The sequence below is a fragment of the Corythoichthys intestinalis genome, chromosome 5 (assembly GCF_030265065.1).
Source record: "Corythoichthys intestinalis isolate RoL2023-P3 chromosome 5, ASM3026506v1, whole genome shotgun sequence".
Classification (NCBI taxonomy): Eukaryota; Metazoa; Chordata; class Actinopteri; order Syngnathiformes; family Syngnathidae; genus Corythoichthys; species Corythoichthys intestinalis.
The window spans coordinates 18863394-18888120 of record NC_080399.1 but is presented as its reverse complement, the minus strand read 5'-3'; the positions used below and the strand labels follow the sequence as shown (position 1 = coordinate 18888120).

At 38.1% G+C, this 24727-nt stretch overlaps 1 protein-coding gene across 5 annotated transcripts in view; it reads left to right on the top strand.

Moving 5' to 3' along the window:
• shisal1b (shisa like 1b) overlaps positions 1-24727 on the top strand; it is a 156150-nt gene that overhangs the window by 40334 nt on the left and 91089 nt on the right. For 2 of the 5 annotated variants that reach the window (XM_057836628.1, XM_057836624.1), the window contains exons 4-5: positions 4757-4870; positions 4999-5192. The exons of 2 other annotated variants lie outside the window; for them this stretch is intronic. The gene's annotated coding sequence lies outside the window, so the exon portion shown is untranslated. Of the gene's footprint in view, positions 1-4756; positions 4871-4919; positions 5193-24727 lie in introns of those variants that run through there. One more of the 5 variants, XM_057836625.1, reaches the window with a different exon arrangement.

Sequence of the window (24727 nt, the reverse complement as noted above, 5' to 3'; positions counted from 1 at the left end):
AATAATTGATTACAAAAGGAATCGATAACCATTTTGATAGTAGATGAATTATTTACAGGCAATGACCAATCTGACACTCAGATTTCCATTCTCCGTGTCAAGCAGCTGAACAGGACAGGGTTAAAGTAAATAAATAAAATATTTAGTGGCAATGTTAACCTCCATATTTTACAATCCTCTAATAGCAAATATTTTCTAATTTCATTACATTTTTTAATTTTTATTTATTTTCATCTTTCAAGAACCAAAAGTAGAAAAAGGTAAATATTCTCCTGTTTTAGTAATTTTTAAAATTTTGGTTTTTCCAATTTAAAAAGGAAAACACTTTTTCTTTTCATAGATGTCTTCTTTTTCATCTTTATTTTATTTTATAGCTATTTACATGTTTGGAAGGAAAACAAGGGCATTAACAGTTAACATTCACTTTTTATACATTTAATTTTTTGTTTTGAATTTCTAAAACGAAATGTTCACATCTCTAAATGTATTTATTTTAAATTCATTTCAAATGTTAAAGGAAAATAACACAAAAAATTCTCAGATTTTATGATTTCATGTCAACTTTATTTAAGTGTAAGGGTGTAACAGTACATGTAATAGTATTGAACCGTTTCGGTACGTGGTAGTCGGTTAGGAACGGACGCGTACCGAACGAGTTTCTGACTTAATATAACCCTCACTTTTCGAGGCTGTGAGTCGATCAGGTTACAGTTTCTATGTGTAGATTATATTTACTCCGTCTTCTCTACTATAATGAGGACCAACACGGTAGGACAGTCCAGAAATGTCGACGGCGCGACAACGTGGCCGCTGCGAGAACGCAGTGAAACACGGGCGTTAGAATCAGCCAAAGCACACAAGTCACAGTGCGGTCGCGTGTTATATGCGTCCCGAAAACGGCTCAATGCGACACGTGAAAAGAACGGCAGAGTTTATTATTTGACGCGAGACGCGGCCCTCCTGCGTCAACACTCCTACTGGTAGCTAGGATCGGGCTGGAAGTCACTCGTGTAAAAATACAGTGGATCCGGTCGATTTTCAAACTAATATGCAATCGTAACCTACTTTTGGAGTCCATCAGATCTCTTGAGTGGTAGATCGGGGCACAGTTGACTTGTCTTTGTTGATTTACTGCTGTCTTCTCTGCTATAATAATAACCAACACGGCCCCGTGTTCAATACAAAACCTTCCTACCACAACAAAATAAGTAGGAACTAATATTCACATAGGAACTAAAGTTAAACAACATAAAATAAACATTCATTCATTCATTCATTCATTTTCCATGCTGCTTTTCCTCACGAGGGTCGCAATATAAATGAATACTACATCACATTTGTAAAATATAATCACATAATAAAATAAATATCCCATTTAAATAAAATAAATTGAAATGAGCTAAAACACCTGTAATTAAATAATAAGAATAATACACACATCCTGCTTACACAATTAAATGTATTAATTTCTGTGTGGTGCTTTAACATGAGAAAATCCACCAATAAAGCTTTTGAAAACCGTTCATAAGAAAAAAAAAAGATTCATTGAGGCATTTCATTTGTAAAATACATGTTAAAATCTTTGTCATTGGGATTGCTTTTCTCTTTAGCATAGGACTTCTTTTTTCTTTCTTGAAAGAAAGCTGACCAATACGCGTGGTCTGAAAGGCAAATTGTTGTTGGATTATCTTTAAATACCCGCTGCTTATTGAGCAGAATTCTAGCTTTATAAAGGCTAATGTTCCTATTGTTGAAAGCACAATAGTGTGTAATAAACAACTAGCACATTTATATTTTGCAAATTTTTTTTTTTTTACTGTACCGAAAATGAACCGAACCGTGGCCTTAAAACCAAGGTACGTACCGAACCAAGATGTTTGTATACCGTTACACCCCTGTTTAAGTGTAAAACATGAAGTCGATCAACATGATTCCGGGCTGTGAGTTTGACGCCTGTGGTCTGGAACAACACAGACAGAAAGAATGATCAGCAACGCATCAAACCCACATATTTAGCATGTACACAGTCATGAAATCATGTTACCTAAACGGCTAAATTAAGAAGTTAAATTATTCAACACAAACAAAGCGCCATTTCATGAGACTCATCAATTCCCAAGGCCTCCCTTTTTAATCTCAATCAAAGGTGGTGTGCCTCTGTGCCTTGCGATATGCCATATGTTGTTTTTCCTTATCACCTGCCTTTCTGGAGAGACTCTTATCCCTGTACATGCAATGTGCCTGAGAGCTCCTGTCACTTTGCTCTTGCTCGTGATAGTGTATCCACTTACATACAGAGAGCTGTCCTTATGACCTTTAGCTGATGTGCGGGATCTTGATTGATCCAGCACTTCTTGTGCATTTTGACCCGAGCTGGCTTAGTACTCTGGGGAGACACTTAAGGTTGGACGGATGCCTTGTCACGTCACGATTCGGCAGAGTAGAGAGGTGCGTTATCGCATTGACACTGTGACGCTTACATGCAAAACAGTGATGTGTCGGTGCACTGATTAAAAATTTCATTAAAAGCTCCCAGTTTACAAACTTCACACTTAATCAATGGGATGAAAGGTGCAAAAACATTCCATTGATAGAACCGAGCAGCAATAGTTCACTTGTAATTGATTATCTTTTTTTTTTTTTTTTTTTTTGTAATGAAACAAATAGACTATGGCTAATAGCCTGCCTATTTTTTCTATGCAAAAGATGAATTCATTTGAATGAAACATTATGAACTAGCACAAAACCTTTTTTTTTGTTTATTTTGACACTATAGTGTGATACTGTGGCACAAACACACCATACAAGTCCGTAAACAGTGAGGGGCAGAGGTATTTGCACCCCTTGTGATTTTGCAAGTTCACCAACTTAGAAAATAGATAGAGTTCTGAAATTTCAAACATGGATGCATTTCCACTCATAGAGACATAATCTGAAAAAAAGTTCCAGAAATCACATTGTATGATTTTTTTTTTTAAATAACGTATTTGAAATTTGTAGTTCATAAGTATTTGTACCCCTGAGAAGATCAGTGCTCATATTTAGTGCAGAAGACTTTGTTTGCAATTACAGAGGTCAGACGCTTTCTGTAGTTTTTCACCAGGTTTTCTCATATGGAAACAGGGATTTTGGCCCATTCCTCCACACAAATCTTCTCTAGGTCTGTGAGGTTTCGGGGCTGTTATTGAGAAACATGAAGTTTCAGCTCAATCCCAAAGATTTTCTTTTGGATTGAGGTCTGTGGACTGGCTAGGCCACTCCAGAACCTTGATATGCTTTTTACGCAGCCGCTCCTTGGTCAGATTGGCTGTGTACTTCGGATCATTGTCATGTTGGAAGATCCAGGCACGACTCATCTTCAAGTCTCTGACTGAGGGGAGGAGGTTGTGGCTCAAAATCTGACGATACATTTCACCATTCATCCTCTGCTTTATACAGTACAGTCGTCCTGTCTCCTTTGCCGAAAACCAGCCCCAAAGTATGAGGTTTTCACCCCCGTACTTCACAGATGGTGTTCTTAGGATTGTACTCATCCTTCTTTTTCCTCCACACACGACAAGTTAAGTATGCACCAAAAAGTTACTACTACTACTACTACTACTACTACTACTATTACTACTACTTTGGTCTTATCTGACCACATGACTAGCTCCCATGATCGTTCTGCATCATTGAGATGGTCCCTGGCAAACTTTAGACGGGCCTTCACATGTACTGGCTTCAACAGAGGAACCTTCTAAGCAATGCATGATTTTAAACCATTACATCGTAGTGCTCTACTGGCAGTAGCCTTTGAAACTGTGCATCCAGCTCTCTTCAGGTCATTGACCAGCTCCTGCAGTGCAGTTCTAGGCTGAGTCCTCACTTTGCTCAATATGAGTGATGCCCCAAGAGAAGAGATTTTAAACGGAGCCCCAGTCCGAGGTAGATTATCAGTTATGTTTAGCCTTTACCATTTTCTAACAATTGCTGCAACTGTTTATTTATTCTCACCAGGTTGCTTTCCAATTGTCACATAGCCTTATCCAGCTTTGTGGAGTTCAACAATTTTTTTCTCTGGTGTCTTTCGAAAGCTCTCTAGTCTTGCCCAATGAATTGAAATAAAAATAAAATGGACAGCAAGTGACTTGTAAATGCCTTGAAAGTCGGACAGAATGACTGTGAATGCTCTGGTTTCGAATGAACAAACGTTCCCAGTCTAAATGGATTGGGCGTCGAGCACTGTCAATGCAGCGTTTGAGTTAACTGGGACACCATTATGGTGGAAGATTTTGGTAGCAACTTCTTCGTTCATTTTTTTTTTTTTTTTTAAGACATTGACACCTTTTTAAAACGATATCTCGTTTCTTGGCAGGAGCATATCGATAACCTTTTGGGATACAAATTATCACGATATATTGCCATTTCGATATTTTGTCACACCCCTAATGATCTTTATTGCTTTTATGTCAGTCTGGAAGCTAGCCATCTGCTTGCTGGCACGATAATGTCTTCTATTTTCGACCGATTAGTCGATTAATGCGAAAAATAATTAGAAATTAATCGACTGCCAAAATAATAGTTTTTGGCAACCCCCAAGTTACTCATAACATTAATAATTTGATGTCATATCTAAACATGCATCATGGTACAATGTACTTTGGTTGGACAAGAGACTTAATACGATCATCCTACGTTTGAAACCTTTTTTTAAAACAGAAAGACAGTGTGTGAAATAAATTTCCCTCAGAATGTAAGTTAAGCATCGTTCTTACAGGAAGTCTGTGGCCCCAGGAGGGATGGCAATTGCTCGTGCGTCTTCTTAGAGGAAGGAGAGGAGACATACAGTGATATAAACAAGTGCTCACGCACTATGGAGGATCTCCCTACAGTGTGCGACTATACCAGCGCTCTCTCTCTTTCTTCTCCCCTCCCTCTCTTGCTCTCTCTCCTGTGCGTTGTTTCATCTCACTCTTCTTTTCGCTCGCTCTTAACTCGCCCGCCGCTGTGCACTGACAGATTAGGGAGACACCATCGAAGAGGAAACTCGGGGGCGTTAAGAGTGCGTTCTGTTCCTCATCTGGCCGCCTTTCGTCAAGTTGCCCGGAACACTGCTGAGGAGGAGGATGAGGAAGATCTGCGCGTGAGGGAAGAGGAGCAACAGGGTGGCAACAGGCTGGGAAGTGATCCCTGGTTCTTCATGCTGAAGCAAGGTCAGCTGTACATCTGTGAACACTTCATATTTATTATTATTTCCGGCTCAAAGTGATTGTTCACACACAGAATTGGTCAGTTTTAATTGAGAAGTGAAGTTCCCCTTTGGCTTTAGACTTTTTGCTGTTCAAAAGTACATGAAGGCACTCAGGTGGAGTCTTTTTGAGGCGGCATCACTTGGAGACTAATAAGCAGGATTGACAGGAACGCAGGCAGGCGACGCCGCCGGTGACTTAGAAACAGGCGTGTGGGAGACGCTTGGTTGGATTTAGGGAAGAGAAAACGGGGGGTGTAGGAGGAAGGAAGGAGATTCCCTTTGTTCAGCTGCACAAAAGAGAAGCCTTCTGCATAGTAAAATATTCTGCCCAGGGGCTGCCACTGTCAGATTTTATGATTTGGCGTGACTGGGAACATTGTTTAAGACTGCAATATTACTGGCATGTGCATGAGGCTGTAATGTGCATTCATCCAAACACATACAGTAGATAAGACACACTCCCTGGATGATGATGATCTCATAATATTCACCATTAAGCCAGAAATAAGATGATGTTGTCTGGCAGAATTGTTGCGGAATGTCTTCATATAAGGTGTCTGCTAAACTGCAGAGAGTACCAGGTGTTAGTTAGGGTTTTATTTTTACAATTTGCCGATGAAGTCGCTCGGAATTTTCGCATCCCCAAAAAAACTCACTTTCCAAACCAACATCATGTTTGTAGTGCATTTTACATTGCATCGTCAAAGAGTGCAAGACATTTTTAACTATTTTCATTGGTTAACAATTTGTAAACAACCAAAATAACCAAAAACACTGTGTAAATTTGTGCAAAAAATATGACATTAACAAAATTTGGAGTGGGATGTTTCTGCTCCAGAAAAATGAATTCAGTTTTAATTATATAAAATGATATTTTAAAGTATTTTTTTTTTAAAAACACATATCAATTATCATCATTTAACCCTTGTATTCAAATAAAATATGGACTCAATACGGAGTCAAAATCATGATTCTTCTGATTTACACAAATATCTTTTAAAAAAAAAATTAAATGTTTAGTAGCAAATTGATAACTATATGTTGTTTAAAGAAAAATCGGGAGATACAAGCGTTTATGAATTATTTAAAATAGTTTCTATTTCTCTCTCTTCATCATTTTTTTTGTTTGGGACCTGAATGTATTAAGTCCAGGACAGCACAGAAGCTGAGCGGTTAGCACATCTTCCTCAAACTTGAGTTTCAATTTCTCTCTCATTTGGAGGGCTCAGCATCTCTTATACGAAAGGCCATTATTTTTGCATTCATGGCATTCATGACATATTCTACACATGCAAACCATTTCCATATATTGTCACTTTTTGCAAGCATGAGGTTGTACTTTTAACAAACAAATAGTTTTGTGTTTTCACAAAATGAGATCAATTATCAGACACTGCCGGTGTTTGGAAACAAAAGAAGAGATATTGCATAAGCCATGTACAATATAGTTTATTACGAGTGAAGTGTAGGACTGCATTCAGCATGTTGTGTTTATAAAGGAACGTCTAAAGTGAAGGGCATGCTCTTAAAAACGACGTTCTCCCATCTGTAAACATGCTCGCATGTTATCAACTTCGCGTCACTGTCACCTCCGTAGGAGTGACGGAACACGCACAAGGTCACGTAGGTCGTGTTTGGCCATCAGTCATCAGCGAAGGCTTGTGTGTGTGTTTGTTATGTCACCTTGTCTTGCACATACATGAGTGCGTGTGACATGACAGCTAAGACCACTGAACCAATGCATTTGCAATCACTGACTGACTTATAACACACACACACACACGCACACACAGAACCTTCCAGAACATTCTTTACAATATAATGTGCATTATATTGCAGTACCGGTACATGGTTTTGTCAAACCCTTGGCCAGAGAGTGGGTTTGTCCATGGTTTTGTATGATGTGCTTGATGCCACTTTTACAAATTATCAAATGTATATTGTAGGTATATACTTTTTACAGAGGCTATACAAAGTTCTTTTATGTGGTTAAAATACAGTCATAAACATAGGAATTGGAGGAAGGAACAAACGGTGTTTCCAAATTTCAACTGAAAATGTCAACAAACTTAGTGTTTAAATAGGAGCGTTTTATGCCCTGTGGGGCCCCTTATAAAACTAGAAACTGCAATTTCGGGAGAAATTACACCTGGTCTTTCCTCTGTGGAGATACAAATCTTAGCCCCACGCAGGTCTATCACTAGAATGGACAAACATGCCTAACAATGGCATGAAACAAAGTAAACGCCATTAGAAATGAATGGGAAATTTGGACGTCCATGGCCGTCAATGGCAGCACCCTCCATAAGCGTCAATGCACATGGGGACATTTGGGGTACACGTCCTATTGATATCTGGTCATTTCCTGTTGATTTGGGCAATTTTTTTTTTTGCCATTGAAAATGAATGGGAAAATATTTGGACGTCCATGGACGTCAATGGTATCAACTTACATAAGCGTCAATGGAATACAAGTACATTGGCATCAATAGAATGAACAAACATGAAGAAATGCCATTGAAAATGAATGGGAATTTTCGACGTCCATGGACGTCAGTGGCATCACCCTCCATAAAAGGCAATGCAATCGGGGACATTTGGGGTACACGTCCTATTGATATCTAGTCATTTTCTGTTGATTTGGGGAAAAAAAAATTTCCCATTGAAAATGAATGGGAAAATTTTTGGACGTCCATGGACGTCAATGGTATCAATTTACATAAGCGTCAATGGAATACAAGTACATTGGCATCAATCGAATGAACAAACATGAAGAAAATCCATTGGAAATGAATGGGAAAAAATTTGGACGTCCATGGACGCCAATGGCATCACCCTCCATAAGCGGCAATGCAATCGGGGACATTTGGGGGACACGTCCTATTGATATCTAGTCATTTTCTGTTGATTTGGGGGGAAAAAAAAAATTCCCATTGAAAATGAATGGGAAAATTTTTGGACGTCCATGGACGTCAATGGTATCAATTTACATAAGCGTCAATGGAATCCAAGTACATTGGCATCAATAGAATGAACAAACATAAAGAAATGCCATTGGAAATTAATGGGAAGTTTGGACGTCCATGGACGTCAATGGCATCACCCTCCATAAGCGGCAATGCAATCGGGGACATTTGGGGGACACGTCCTATTGATATCTGGTCATTTTCTGTTGATTTGGGGAAATTTAGTTTTTTCCTCATTGAAAATGAATGGGAAACATTTTGGACGTCCATGGCCGTCAATGGCATCGACATCCATAAAGTCAGTTGAATCCAAGTACATTGGCATCAATAGATTCGACATGCATGGCCGTCAGTGGCATCAATGCAATGTAAAAAATTCAATTGGAAATCCCATTGTAAGTGAATGGGAAATGTTCTCATTAGAAATGAATGGGACAGTTTTTGGCAAATTTCCGGGGGACCGTAATTTTTTATCAAAATTCTGTATACAACTTTTATGCTCCTCACCGTCACGGAATTTTTGATGCCCAAATTATGTGATTTGGTCAAAAATTTAAGGACTAGATACATTTTGAAACTTTTCTTTGTTTCCCATTAAAAATGAATGGGCCAGTTTTTGGCAAATTGCCGGGAAACCTTACATTTTATCAAAAAATTTACCGCTGTCATTTTTATGCCCCTCGCCATCCCGGAATTTTTGACGCCCATCTTGTGTGTTTTCGTCAAAAATTGACGGACTAGTAACAGTTTGAAACTTGTTCAAAAAAAAAACCAGAATAACATATAGGGGGAGGCCGTAGAATCTCACTACCTGATCTTTCCAAAGGAAAGACCAGGTAATAACATAGCCATCAAGGTGGGGTCTCGGTGGCTGGTTCATGTGGAATGATGGTCCTCAGATCTTACATAGTGGGGGATGGACAATTCATGCCAGAAATTGTGAAATTTGCAGAACTTGAAAAGGTGAACATTTTTAACTCATTCACTCCCAGCCATTTTCACCGGAGCAAGGCCCTTCGCTCCGGTGAAACGAATATACAGAACGAATTAACTTCAGATGTAAAGGTACCACTATAGATTCTGTAGACCTTTATTTATTTTTGGAGCATTTTTTTTATTTTTACAGACGAATTTTTTTTTTTAGTAAACATCCATTGAAACTAGACGAAATTAAAGTTTTCGTCAACAAGAACTATAAGAAGACAAACACATTTTGAGATGACTAAAATATTACCAAGACTAATAAGTATTATCGTCCAAAAGACTAGGACGAATACTATTAGGGCTGCCAAAAACAAGACTGTCCCTTTACAAGGTCTTTAAAAATGACACCCAGCTTCAGATAGATGATCAGATAATAATCACAATATCAGAGATTTTACAGCCGTAGGTGGTTGGAAATCAGGCGGGGGCGGCCAACTGCCAAAATTTGGAAAGCAAGCAAATGTTTGTAGTGTAGCCAGTGAACAGTATTGTACTCATTCCAATATTTTTCTTTCAAAACTAGTTATTCATTCATAGATTTGCTGCTCAAAGGAATACTAATCAAATGCAGAGCTAAGACTATTCTCCAGTTCGTCATAATGTGATAAATACCGTTGAAGCCATCTTGTGTGGCAGCCATAATGCTAATATGTCCCCTGAATAAAAATGAGTTTGACAGCCTTGCAGTAGTCTGCACATGCACACAGACTTACACTTTCATAGGAAGGCAGAGCGAGGCGAGACGTCGTGACCAGTGTCTTAGCAGAAGCTATCAAGGTGAACAGAACATTTGGAGTGAAGAGCACTTCACATTCTGAAGAGATCACCATGGCGCTGATGAAAGACAATCATCTTGCAGAGAAAGACTTCATCATGCCTTAATGTCAAAACCGCCGCACGTGTGTTGAACGCCATCTCATGGATCATCACGCTCCAACAACTTCAATTTTGTGGATGGTAATCATGTTTCAATTACTATGAGACGAAAATGAACCCTTTGTTTTTTCACAATGAAATCATAATTCCAGGAAGGAATCCTACTTCCAAGTATTTTCTGAGCAATAAAACAGTAACTGCCTTGATTTCACACAAAAGGAAAAAAAGCAGAAGGCGTAACACAGAGGCTAAAGTGCCTGAAGCTATGATCTAAACCACTTCACAATGAGATGCATAAGCCAACTGTAAGAAATCAAAGTAACTCTGGCCTACTGATTCTTCTGGAAAAATGAGATGTCATCATCCGTCTTCCATCAATCCTGCAAATATGAAATATGCTCAGAACGTACCATAGTTGCTACAAAGCAGGCCGTCTACCAGCCTGGGGAACGTCACCCTACAATATATACACAGTAAAATACAACTGTATGATTTCATTATTTATACATTAGATGGCTGAACATTTTGTTCTGAATAATCTTACTTAATCTTTTCGTACCTCAGTAAAATAAACTAGCTGAATAAACGAAACACCGGCATCCTATTAAAACTGTCTTCGCTCTTCCGCCCTACTACTCATTATCGTCATCTCTTATATAAACATTTCCCTATTGCCTCCCACATAGCTAAATGTCAAACTGCTAGAAAAATGCACACAAAACGTCACTGTGCATGAGCGAAGAGTGCACCCAGGTCGGTGTAATTGCAGGGAAATATCAGATTGAATCCAAAGCCTGAGCTGAATATAGTACAATAAATGATACATCTGTAAGGTCATTGTTTCGGGACAATGATAGGTTATTGAACCAGAAAAGGCAGGAATAATTTGTGTGTTAGTTCATGAGTTCAAACACAAGACTAGACAAACTCAGGAATTTTGAATCGCTCACTTTTACAATTGGTTTAGCTTGTTTAAAGTATAATAAGGTACCAATTTGACTTTTTAGTACCTCATTACTTAATCTGGATAGTTTCCATTTAGCACGTTTCTGCATTTTCAGTCTAATGCATTCATACAAACGGTTGGGAGCAGTGTTGTTAATAACGGCGTTACAATATAACGGCGTTACTAACGGCGTTATTTTTTTCAGTAGTGGGTAATCTAATTAATTACTTTTCTCATCTTGGCAACGCCGTTACCGTTACTGAGGACAGAAATGCATGCGTTACTATATTGGTCGAAAACTCTGAAGGAGACTGACTCACCGAGACGACAGAGCAGAGCAGGAGCGGGGAGGAGGAAAGAAAGTTGTGACGCCAAGCAAACGCGATGCTAGGTAGCTCCAATAATACATGTTGTAGCCGATAGCCGACAAACTACGCCCGCTTGTTATGGTAGATATGGTAGACATGGTAGATATCACATGTACTGTATATAGATATAACTAGATGCAAAATGACAGACATGGCACTAAATGCGTTAGTAGACAGCCGCCATCTTAAAGCAGTAGGCTTTTTAGGACGACTCTGTTGTAGAGAACCTTCCTAGCGAACCTAAGTAACTTTTTATCTAAAATACTTCTAAATCGGCAAAATCTTGACTTGAATCTATCTTTAAATGATGAAACAGTTTTAAAACTTTCATATGTCGAAAGTAGAGAGAAGGGAACTAATGCAATAATGGGAGCAATTTTAACAACTTTTAACAGTTGATTCAGGGTAAAGGGTAAATTAGGGTAAAGAATTGGGCTCGGGCCAATTGTACCAAAAACCTCCACAAAAAACTTGTGTGGCCAATGTATTTTTTTTTTTTTTTTTTTTGAGGGAAAAAAAAAAAAAAGTAATTATCACCAGTTACTTTGCCAAGTAACTAATTACTCTTACATTCAGGTAATTGAGTTACTAACGCAATTACTTTTTGGGAGAAGTAATTTGTAACTATAATTAATTACTTTTTTTCAGTAAGATTAACAACACTGGTTGGGAGTAAGGGGCAAGACACATGGAAAGCGATGTCACTTACGTTCAATACATTTTCCATAGCATGAGCGTGACGAGGCTAAAATGCCAACCCTCTTGCAGTGCAGCGACACGTGACGTTCGTGCGCGTGAAATGTCGCGCTTGTGCACGTATGCGTGTACATGTGGACCAGCAATATAAGAAAATAGGAAATGATTCTATTTTTGTAGCTGTCTCCTGGCAATACAACCAATCAGCAACAGATTTATTGATTGACAAATCACCTTTGAGGACACTGGCCAACCCGGAAATTGACATCCGCATGCTACACTTTGTCAACATGGATATTTAAATTTTTTTATCGTATCTGCTGTCCTTTACAATATTCAATGATTGTATAACATTGCTTGTTATTAAAAACAAAAAAAAGAAATAAAACTTTGCCAACATGGAAGAGAGTATGATTTTAGCAGTGTGCAACCAGCACATACTTTATGATACCTCTTGCCATGATTTCCGGGAAATGATTAAGAAAGCAGCAGTTTAATTTTTTTTTTTTTTTTTAAATAAAGGAAGGTTAAAATCAATGTCTCAGGTAATACTAACAACTCTTCTACTGCCGTACGGTAAAAATTGGAAAAGACCAGAAATTTTAAAATTCCCTCCAAATTCATAGCCGATCAGAAATGAGCGATGACGACACGCAGAGGGCAGTGCGTGTCGCTTGCCGCTGCAGTCGCATCGCGCCCCGTGTGTTGGCTTTCAGCTCAACAGCGATGACTTTCGCATTTCGCCATAGCTCATTGCCTCCCGTGTCGAGCCCCTAATAAGAGAGCTGTTGTATTTTTGTAACTAACATTTTTTAGTTTAATTATATTTTTTTCGAAAGTTATTAATTGCTTAAAAGGTTTCAGTTAAACTGTGGTTCTACAGACCACATGCTGAAATAGAATAATTATTGGGCTAATAATTACCCAATAAAAGTGTATGATAAACCACCCTAGTAGGCCTTGTTAAAGAAAATGGGTGGATGGATGCCAGTTTGTTGGCTATTGTGACCTTTGTGTGCCCCCCAAAGAAATGATCATTTTAATATTTAGTGAAGTAAATACTCACATGTAAAAGCTTCTTACTGTTGCTATATACGGTACTTTAATTGATAACTACATACAGAGAGGAGCAGAAGTATTTGCACCCCTTGTGATTTTGCAAGTTTACCCATTTAGAAAATAGTTAGAGGTCTGAAATTTCACATATAGATGCATTTCCACCTATAGAGACGTAATCTAAAAAAATAAAAGAATAAATCCGTAACTCAATTTGTACCCCTGAGAAGATCCATATCAGATCAGTAATATTTAGTGCAGAAGCCTTTATTTGCAATTACAGAGGTCAGGTTTTCACATATGGAAACAGGGATTTTGGCCCATTCCTCCACACAAATCTTCTCTAGATCTGTCAGGTTTCAGGGGTGTCGTTGAGAAACAAGAGGTTTCTGCTCCATCCTAAAATTTTCTATTGGATTGAGGTCTGAAGACTGGCTAGACTGCTTTATACAGCACAGTCGTCCTGTCCCCTTTGCCGAAAACCAGCTCCAAAGCATGAGGTTTCCACACCCATACTTGAAAGAAGAGATGGTGTTCTTCTTGGTGTTCTTGTACTCATCCTTCTTTTTCCTCCACACATGACAAGTAAAGTTTGAACCAAAAAGTTCTACTTTGGACTTATCTGACCACATGACTTCCTCCCATGACCCCTCTGCATCATCTGGATAGTCCCCGGCAAACTTCAGACGGGCCTTCACATGTACTGGCTTCAACATGCGAACCTTCTGAGCAATGCATGATTTTAAACCATTACCGACAGTAGCCTTTGAAACTGTGCATTCAGCTAGCTTCAGTTCATTGACCAGCTCCTGCTGTGTAGTTCTAGGCTGAGCCCTCACTTTTCTCATCATGAGTGATGCCCCACGAGGAGAGATTTTACATGGAGCCCCAGTCCGAGGTAGATTATCAGTTATGTCTAGCCTTTTCCATTTTCTAACAATTGCTGCAACTGTTGATTTATTCTCACCAGGCTGCTTTCCAATTGTCCCATAGCCTTTTCCAGCTTTGTGGAGCTCAACAATTTTTTCTTTGGTGTCTTTCGAAAGCTCTCTGGTCTTGCCCATGGTAACAGTTGGATTATGACTGACTGTGGGGTGCCTAGGTGACAATAATAGGCTCAATTGGGTGGTGGGTGGGTGGTTACTTATGGGGCAAAGGTGGACTTTTTTTTTTAAAGGTTGACAGACTACTCTTTGAGTGTCATAATTATTGCTGATTCTCAGGGGTACAAATACTTATGAACCCCAGTGAATTACAAATAAATTATTTTTAAAAATCATACAATGTGATTTCTGGATTTTTTTTAAGATTATGTCTCTATGAGTGGAAATACAGCTATAATTAAAAATTCTCTAACCAAATTCTTAGTGGGTGAACTTGCAAAATCATAAGGGGTGTAAATACTTCTGCTCCTTACTGTAATTGCTCTAGTTAATAGGAGAACAACATCTACGAAATTACTTGACCTATTGTAAATGGTCAAACTAAAAACAAACAAACAAACAAAAATGGAATACGCTTTCAACAGAGTACACACCACATACATAGTAGGTAAGTATGAGTTTTATTGGAAGTCTTTGTGTTGATGTATTTTTTAGATATACTGTATTATGCCGCCTTAGCGTCTAATTGTCTGAACTCGCAGTACCAAAGTGGCCTCATCATGTGTCATGGTCGTTTTCGGGCTGATTGATGATACCAGCGGAAGCCAAACAATTATCTTCCACCAAGCAAAAATAAACAGCAGCTGTTGTCATCCACTATTCACACTCTTCACACTCTACAGTAGCGTCTGCTTTTCCATACAGCCGTGCAGAAAACAACACTCATTTCGTTTGTCTGCTCTGTCATCGTGACATTTCTTTGGGTTCATGCCAGAGTTCAACGGTGCATCCGTGTGTCTGTGTTGCGTGTGTGTGCTTGTGTTAATACGAATTGATGACCACTTGCCACTGCTGTATGAGAAAATGTGTGCTTGTTAGACAGCTCGAGAGGCTGACTGATGACACCTTTGATGCAACTTCTCTTCCACATCAAATGCCGCCCATTAAATATAATCTAGCTAAGGGAATCTCACACAGACTCACATACGCTAACTCACATGCACACGATATTATAAGTATTCTTGCACATAAAAAGCCAATTAGTCACGAGTAGCAAACTCGCGCAGTGACTCAGTTCTAGAGGTTTACACTCAATAAAATCAGTTTATTTCTGAAGGATATATTTTATTGTGCTGTAGTGCTAAATGTTCAATGGATTTATAATTTAATTTTATCATACGGTACTTTATGATTACATTGTTATATTTTTTGTTATGAGTTTCATCATGACTGGAATGTCTTAAACTCTTCTGTTAAGGTACTGTATACATTTTTTTTTTCAAAGACTGAGGCGTTCTTAGTTCATTGGCTCGCAACAGGTGATTTTGGCAGCCCTTTTAATTTTCGTCTCTGTCTTTTGGATTAAGTGGATTGGAATACTTATCAGTCTTAGTTAGAGATGTCCTGATCCGATATTTGGATCGGATCGGACGCCGGTTTATGGGCAAAAAAATGTGCATCGGTATCGGATCGGCCAACACGGAAAAATTCCGATCAAGACGTCCGATCCAGTTTTTTTGAAGTCCAGTCCGCACCGATTTTCCAGCGCACCGATTTACAAAATCCGTTCCAGTTTTTGCTTCGGTTTCCCTAAAATCCGGTCCGCATTTTATGGCACACCTTCAACACACTACATTTACATTACCGTCTCCCAATTTACCGAGAGACTATCGGTAAAAATGTCAGCTGGGTGGGATCATTTCACCTTAAAGGACAACAAAGATGAAGATGCAGAGTGCAACATATGCCACAATAAAGTCAAGCGTGGTGGTAAAGCTTTAAGAAGTTTTAATACAACCAACCTAATCAAGCATTTAGCGAAATACCACCACAAACAATATAAGAAGTATGTTAAGAAAACCAAAGACAAAAAGAAAGGTCATACGCAACTAACACCGGCAGAAACTTTTGCTATGTGTGACAAACTGGCACTCAACAGTCCCAAAGCCGAGGGAATAACAAGAGCCATTGCCGAAGAATTAATTCTGGATGATGAGCCATTATCTCTCGTGAGTAAATACGCACCATCCAACACTTAGAACCACGGTACAACATGCCCAGCCGTCATCATCCTTGAGCGATTCAGCCGTGGAAGATTCGAGAACGATTCACAAACATCCAAATTCCAACTATTGAAATATGTCAAGTAAAGCGGAACTAATACACCGCGCAGTCTTCGGGATGCAATGAGAAACGGATCGCATTGCGTCCCAAGAGTAAACATCATGCTTGTCATAGACCCGGGTAATGCCAATGCTCAACTCACAGCTTTAGCTCAACTCATGCCCCTGGATAAAAAACACAAGAATACCTGACTGCTGCTGACAGCGGCTACAAACTACGTCAACATTGTTTTACTGTAGATAATAGATATCATATGTATATAGAACTAGATGCAAAATGACAGACTAGTTGCATTGGTAAACAGCCGCCATCTTAAAGCAGGAGACTTCCCTAGTAGGCTGTTGTGAACCTTCCAAGCGAACCTAATTAACTTTTTATCTAAAATACTCCTAAATCGGCAAAATCATGACTTGAATCTATCTTCAAAACAGTTTTAAAACTTTCACATGTCAAAAGTAGACAGAAGGGACATTATGTAATAATGGGAGCAATTTTAACAACTTTAACAGTTGATTCGCAAAATTAAATGAATTGTAGTTTAAAGATGCTGATACAGAATGGGGACATGAGTATTTTATTTACTGTTTTAAAATGCTAACTTGATACTGAAATAGTCGTTTATTTAAACCTGAGAGGCTTTTTATACAATTTTTTAAACTAATGCACGAAACATTAAAAGCATCTAATAGCTTGGGGGGTTTGTGGGATTTTCCACTGAGGTTGTTTGTATGTTTTGCTTTTTTAAGACAGTTTACAATATTATTTGCACGTTTTACTGACTGACTATGCCATTTCTGTTTGTCATTTATAATGTTTTGTGTTTGTCACTGGATAAACAGGTCAGTTTCTTGTTACCAACCGTTGTGTGTTATTCAAACTCACCTAATTCAGCTGGCTAGTTGTTATCAAGAGTACTAAAACCTTTTTCAACATGTGTCTGACAACTTAGTAAGGAGGCTAAATAACTTTAAACTTTAACACATGCTCAGATAGGCCGGTATCGGTATCGGCCAGTATCGGTATTGGATCGGAAGTCCAAAACAATATTGGTATCGGATCGGAAGTGCAAAAACCTGGATTGGGACATCCCTAGTCTTAGTCCTATTTTAGTAATTTTATAATGTGTTCATCTTCGTCTAGTTTTGGTCGATGATTACTCACAATGTTTTTGTCTGTAAATTCAAAAGTTTTGGTCCAAAAATAAATAAAAGAATAAATAAAGGTTTCGAATGAATTTCGAATGAACATTGGCAGATGAGCACATATTGTAGCCAACGCCAACTTGGTGATGATAATACACACTCAGCAGGAAAACAGTACATTATGTACCTGGATTCCAAGAACTGTATGTAAATAAAAGTTGACGCTTGCCACGCTAAATGGTAATGCTAACGCGAATTCTATGCTACCGCTACAAGTTACATTTAGTGGGTGATGATCACTCAGCACAGATCTTATAAAAAAACAAATCTTACCGTGTGTTTCAAACAAGGAAGTCTGCAGCCTGGAGAAGACACCGGTGTGTGTTGGAGGGGCCAGCATGTCACATGGCTGACACAACCAAACACTGCTACGAGGCAAGCTAAATACGCATATAATAAGAAAATCTCACACATTGTGAATAAATGATGGAAACTATGGCGCATTTTCGTCATATTCTTGTCTCGTCAGGTGAAATTTGCCGTCTTGTTATGTTTTAGTCTCCAAAGACACTTTTTTAGCTCGTTACCGTCTATTCATCATCGTGAAAAAGTGTTTTTCGACGAAATATTTTTGTTATGGGCATCGTTAACGAAGCAACACTGGTCCTCAACTGTTTTCATCCTGGAACCTACATTTTCTTATTGTCACAAAGTTGTGAATCACTTATACAGTAGTGAAGACCAATGGTGAAGAAGAACAATAAAATGTTCTGAAATATAGCCTTTAAAATGAATAAATACATCATTTTATATAATATATGATTTATAAATTATATAATAATATATAATTTTATTTATTGATATATATTTATATATAATATATATATATATATATATTGAAAACCTAACTACATATGCATATACATACACCTTGTTAAGAAGCTGGGTAGGATCATGACAACTTCATGTATAAAAACAATTACGTTGATATTGATCTCTTCTTAGGAAAGCGGAACATCGAGTTGGCCTTTATTTTTTAAATAAATGAAAGTACCGTCCTAAACCGAGGACTCCGTGGATTTTATAGTTACCTGGTTACGAGCAAAACAAAATACGTGATCTACACTTGGGTCTCAATTAGGGATGTGCACGATTAGTCATTTAATTGTTTAACCGCCTACACATAATTAAACGTTTTGTATTTTACTAGTCGGTTAAATGCACTATCATGAGCCCCTTTCAGACATACGCTGAACAATTTCCTGGGTCGACTAACAGGGAGATGACACGGACATTAACTGGTTCGCGTCCAAGTATGATGTCTGGGACTTCACCGGGACGCGGCATACAAGAAAGCAGCCGATAAATTCCCCATTCACAGCGCGAAGGCTGATGACGTAAATATCATGGCGGGCCGATCGTTTCCTCTTTCTTCGCAGAAAGACAAAAAGCGGTAAACAAAAATGACAATTATCAACATGGCAAACTGAAAACATAGCAAAATTGAATTAGAAACATAACGAAATTAATATGCTACTGAAGAAAAGACAGCCTATCGTCCAGCTTTGGGAATATGTGGTTTATTTTGTTGCCGATGCCAACCGAAAATGACGTGATGTCCTGGTTATAAAATCCAAAGTACGTATTACGAATGTATTCAATTGTTTTTCTTTAGTCATTTTTTTTACATCAATAGGATTTAAATAAACAACTTGTCCTGAATGTTTGGGCTAAAATAGCTCGTAAATACACAAAATGTTCGTATTTTAAGCTTTTTATTTAACGTGTCTTAAATTGTGAGTTTTCTTGCTTATAGACAAGTCGAAATGTCGCAAATAAAATCTGAGACTAGTCGACAGGGAAATTAGTCGAAATTCCCATCCCTGGTCTCAACTCACCAATTGCGAATCACTGTCTTGGTACAAAGGGTTAAAGACGTAAGAGGTACCATTAAGTTTGTTACAAAATGAGCAATGACCATGACTTGTCTTCACACAACTACACCTCCTGACTTCTAAACAGTTTAGTGCTGTCATTTGAAAAATAATTAAACAAGTTAATTACAAAGGTGATTGAAAAGTCAACAAGTCAGCAATTGTTTCCTTTTTCAATGTGTGTTTTGTAGAAAGCTGCAAGCGTTGCTTGCGTGTTTTCAAAAGGAGATAAGACGCCACTTTGCCTGATATGCGCCCAGAATAATTAAAATAATCAACAAGCTGTTCGACCCGTCGGCGATGTTTGAATAGCAACGCCTTGTGCGTGTGAATGTGTTTGCCAAACAGGAAAATAATGACATTGATTCAGACTCTTTTGTCGTATTGACCCAGCACAAAGAGTGAAATCACGCATGAAGGAGCGTTCGAGGCTGGTGAAATGAATACTCAGGGAAATCAGAGGTTGAGCAAATATTTATAAGGAGGACTGTTTTTTTTTTTTTTTTTTTTTTTCCCCCAACCTCGTATCTACGCTTGATGTTCATTACATAAATTATAAGCTATTGCTGGGGAAGTGTGTCATTTTCCACCTAATTGAGAAACTGAGTGGTGTTTCCCCAAGGCCATTGTTCACACCACATCAATGTATCGGTGTGTAAATGTTGCGTGGCGCGGCCTTGTTCTTCTGTCAGCTGACCTGCGAGCACAACCTGTGTTTAACCTCCTATCGACTAACCCCACAGGGACCCCTCATATATCATTGTTACGTCTGAGAGCTGCAAAGAGACACCTTTACCTTTCACCTTTTTTCTCTTTTTCCGTCTTTCAATCAGGACTATCAATATCGTATTTACTTAAATGGGCCCTAGATATTCTGCAATTTCATTTGTGACGTGCCTATCTGGTCTGTAAATGGCATAAACTTTCTGTTGCTCCTCCATAAACGGTATTTTGGCTTATGGTATAACTTTCTGTGATGCTGCTCTTCAGTGGACAAAAAGGCCCTAAAGAGGGTGATAAACATCATATTAAAAATCATTGGCTGCCCCTTTCCATCTCTGGAGCAGATTGCCACCACACGCTACTTCATCAAGGCACTAGCATCATCAGAGACTGTACCCACTAGCCCACCCCCATGCCTTCTGGAAAACAGTGCCGATCTCACAAATCAAAGACCGATCCAAAGAACAGCTTCTTCCCCAAAGCAATACTTGCCCTAAATGGACAATAAAACACTCACCTTTTACAACCCTTCCTAACTCAAAGGCAATGTGCAAACTAGTTGAAGTCTTCTCCTAAATGTTTTTCATTTGAACTTGAGTGCTTTATTTGTTGATATGTTCTTAGGGACCTTGACATAAGAGCTACTAATCAATGTAGTTGTCTAAAATGAGATGGATTACACTTCAGCTGTGTTATACAACTTTATCATAAACGTTGATTTATTACTATTAGTGCCTCATTAAACTTATTACGCAGAATTATTATTTGGAGGATTCTGGTAATTAAGCTTGACTTTGATTACAAATGTCAAATTCAAGGCCCGAGGGGCAAGATCTGGCACAGCACATGATTTTGTGTGGCCCGCGCAAGTAAATCAATCATGTGAATAAACCATGTTTTTCTCTAAAATATATTTCATGTAGTCTTCAACGAAAGCTCAATAGCTCAAGAAATCTTCAATTGTTTTTGTTTTCTTTATTTTAATGTAAAATGTTATTTTCTTTTTTAAAATTTAAAATACATAAATGACTTAAAATACAATAAAAACGTAAAAAAAGATTTATAAAAATAATAAAAACAAAATATTTACCGTTTTCTCCAACAATGAAAAAATATAATATAATTAATATATTATTAAATATTTTTCAAAATATATACAATAGAGACGATTTACTGTTTTCATCCCTCTGTTCTTTTTATCATTTTTTTAAAATAAAAAATTAAAAAAAGAAACATAAAAAAAAATGAACAAGGGATTTTTTTACAGTTGATTTACCTTTTGATATTAAAACCAATTAAAAAAAAAAAAAAAAAAAGCTCTTAATTTTTGTTATACAGTGGTACCTCTACCTACGAAGTTATTTCGTTCCAGGCCCTTGTTTGTAAGTCGAAATGGTCGTATGTCGAGCAGGATTTTCCCATAAGAATACGTTATAATTCCATTAATTCGTTCCACAGCCCGAAAACCGATACTAAATCCTTAATAAAATACTGCTGCTACTATTGCAAATAGCAATTACACAGAGCAAAACAGATAAATTATGAATAAAAATCAGAATAATAATAATATAATAATAGTACTAATAATAATACGTGCAATAATGTAACGAATCGGGTTCTAGTGTGGCAGACTTTTTTTGCTGTTCCTGAGCGCACCGCGGGACTGACGTGATGGTGAGCAAGAGAGTGCGGTTCTATTTTACTTTCTGTTTTGATGCTGGCGTCAACACCAGAGGACACTAGGCATGTTGTGTTGCACAAGTTGATGGAATAAATTATTAGAAACCTGACAAAGCTGGCGATTTCTTTGGCGATGTTACCACAATAAGAATTGTCACCTTAACATATAAAGACTGGTGAATGGAGGAGGACCGCCAGGCATTCTAAGGCCCTATTGTCGACCCACTTCATAGATGCACACACCATGCTTATATTTTGCTATCATTAACATCTTCATTTCAAAGGTAAGCGTCAACTTTTGTTTTTTTTTCTCCACCTGCCATCTTCCGGCAAAACGAAACTGCGGCGCTGTCAAAAATCGTCGTATTTCGAGCATGTCGCCAGATGTAGAAACAAATGGCGAGTCAAATTTTATGTCGTATTTTGAAAAGATCGTGTGTCGAAGTGATTGTACTGTATGTCGCGGTACCACTTTATATATATCGTATTGGCCCGAATATAAGACGACCCTGATTATAAGACGACCCCCTCTTTTTCAAGACTCAAGTTTGTAAAAAGACTTTTTGAACACCAAATTAATTTTTATACAGAAAATAATTACAGTACATCTGAAAAATGATTATAACAATATATTTGAGAGAAAAAGCATGTTATTTTGTCTCATTCAAATCTTAATATCTGAACATTTAAATATGTAAACTAAAGTGCAATCACATTCGTAAATGAATGGCTTCAGGTTTTTGAAATGTAAATAAACCAATCTATTGTGATAAAACAACAAAATTGCAATAACTGCATTATGGTAAATGGTGTTTACTTGTATAGCGCTTTTCCACCTTTCAAGGCGCTCAAAGCGCTTAACACTACATCGCCATCTACCTACCGGTGACGCAGCACCAGGAGCAATGTGGGGTTCAGTATCTTGCTCAAGGATACTTAGGCGAGTTCATCAGGGCAGAGAATCAAACCCACAACCTCTGGGTTGGGGGACAACTACTCTACCACTGAGCCACGCCATCCCCATTAACCATCAGAGTAAAGTCTAACTGTAACTGTAGTCTTGAAAGAAATCTGAATAAGGAAAAACATTGCAATAAAATAATGCAAACTGGTTAAACTTGAGAGTAGTTGAAATCTGTCATGACTGAACATCGCTTCAATGATATCTGGCCCCATCTAGCGACGTGAATGGGTATAATGTCTAGACCGCAAATATAAGACGACCCCCACTTTTTCTTTGTCTTATTTAAATGCAAAAAACATCGATACGGGCCGATACGGTATATTGTTAATGTAAAATAAATAAATGAAAATGAAAAATAATTGAGAGAATATTTGCTATTAACTCTTCGGCTGACATTGACAGCGAATGAACATTTGTGCATAACACTTTGTGTAATGACAATAAAGGCGTTCTATTCTTCACTGCTAGCTCTCCCAGTTCAAATGGGTTGGACGTTTTCTAGTAAGAAAGAAGATGAGTTTGAAGAAAGGGAAACTATTCAAATGAGGTTGCTCGTTAGCATGCCTGTACTTCACAAGAGTGAATCAACAGTCACCTAACCTCGATTCAGCCAAGTAGTGCACTCCCTCTTACCTCAATTGTTTCAAGACCCGATTAATCATCATTTAATTCAGCTTAGTTAGTGATGTGAGATTTGAAGATTCCCTATACAGCATTGCAATTTACAACCACTACAACAAACATGGTTAATGAAAAACCTGCCTTTAATAAACATCATCTTTGTGAATGCAAATTTTCTTGCGCCTGTAGTCTGTTATTATTCACAGTTGCAATTCGATACAAGCGAGTGCAAAAATTGGGCTAAAACATCCTCTCTACTAGTATGCAAAGTCATTGATTTAAGGACCTTCCTGGCAGAGGTGCTGAGGAAAGCAGCACTGCCGGGGGGGTGCCATACGAAGGGTTAAGTGTCCGTGTCAGACACTGGCTGCTGATTAAAGAACCAGACGTGTCACTTTTGGTTCAGCCTTTAGTCACCTTAAGTTGCCTTCTTTTCGCAAAGAAGTAGATCATGTCAGGGTAAAATAGCTTTGTAGACTCAAGGAACAGCCTTGGCCTTCTGTTCAGAGTGCTCCAATTTTCCCCTTGCTGCTTTACAAGGCGATAGAATTCACAGTGGTGCTGCTTCCGATAAGAAGACACAGTCAAATAACAAACAGTTCTTGTTTGCGACAGATGGTGCTTTTGTCTTTTTGTCTCTCTAAAGTCTTCGCCCACTGTGCTGCTACATGCTGCGCTAAGTACAGCATGTATCAGGAATTCCCCTTTACGAAGGCTGTAAACTGGCCCGAGATGTGCAGCACATGAGGACAGTGTAGGGATTCCCAAATCGAAATTAAAACTGTTAAGCCATTCCGCCATGATATTTACACTAGGGCTGCAGCTATCGAATATTTAAGTAATCGACTTAAAATTCTATCGATTAATCAAGTAATAGACATATATATTTTAGGTGAAGAGCAATTATAAATATACATGAGAAAACAAGACATTTCATCTAATATCGAACCATTTTCAGTCAATCACTGTCTTTATTTTCCAAGTACAGTGGTACCTCTACATACGAAGTTAATCCGTTCCAGGAGCTTGTTTGTAAGTCGAAATGGTCGTATGTCGAGCAGGATTTTCCCATAGGAATACATTATAATTCCATTAATTCGTTCCACAGCCCAAAAACCTGCACTAAATCCTTAAAAAATACTCCTGGTACTATTACAAATGGCAATTACATATAGCAAAACAAATAAATAATAAATAAAAATCGGATTAATAATATAATAATAATAATAATTCCTGTAATAGTGTAACGAAACGGGTTCTAATAAGGCGGACGTTTTTTTCTGTACCTGAAGGCACCGCGGCGCTGACGTGACA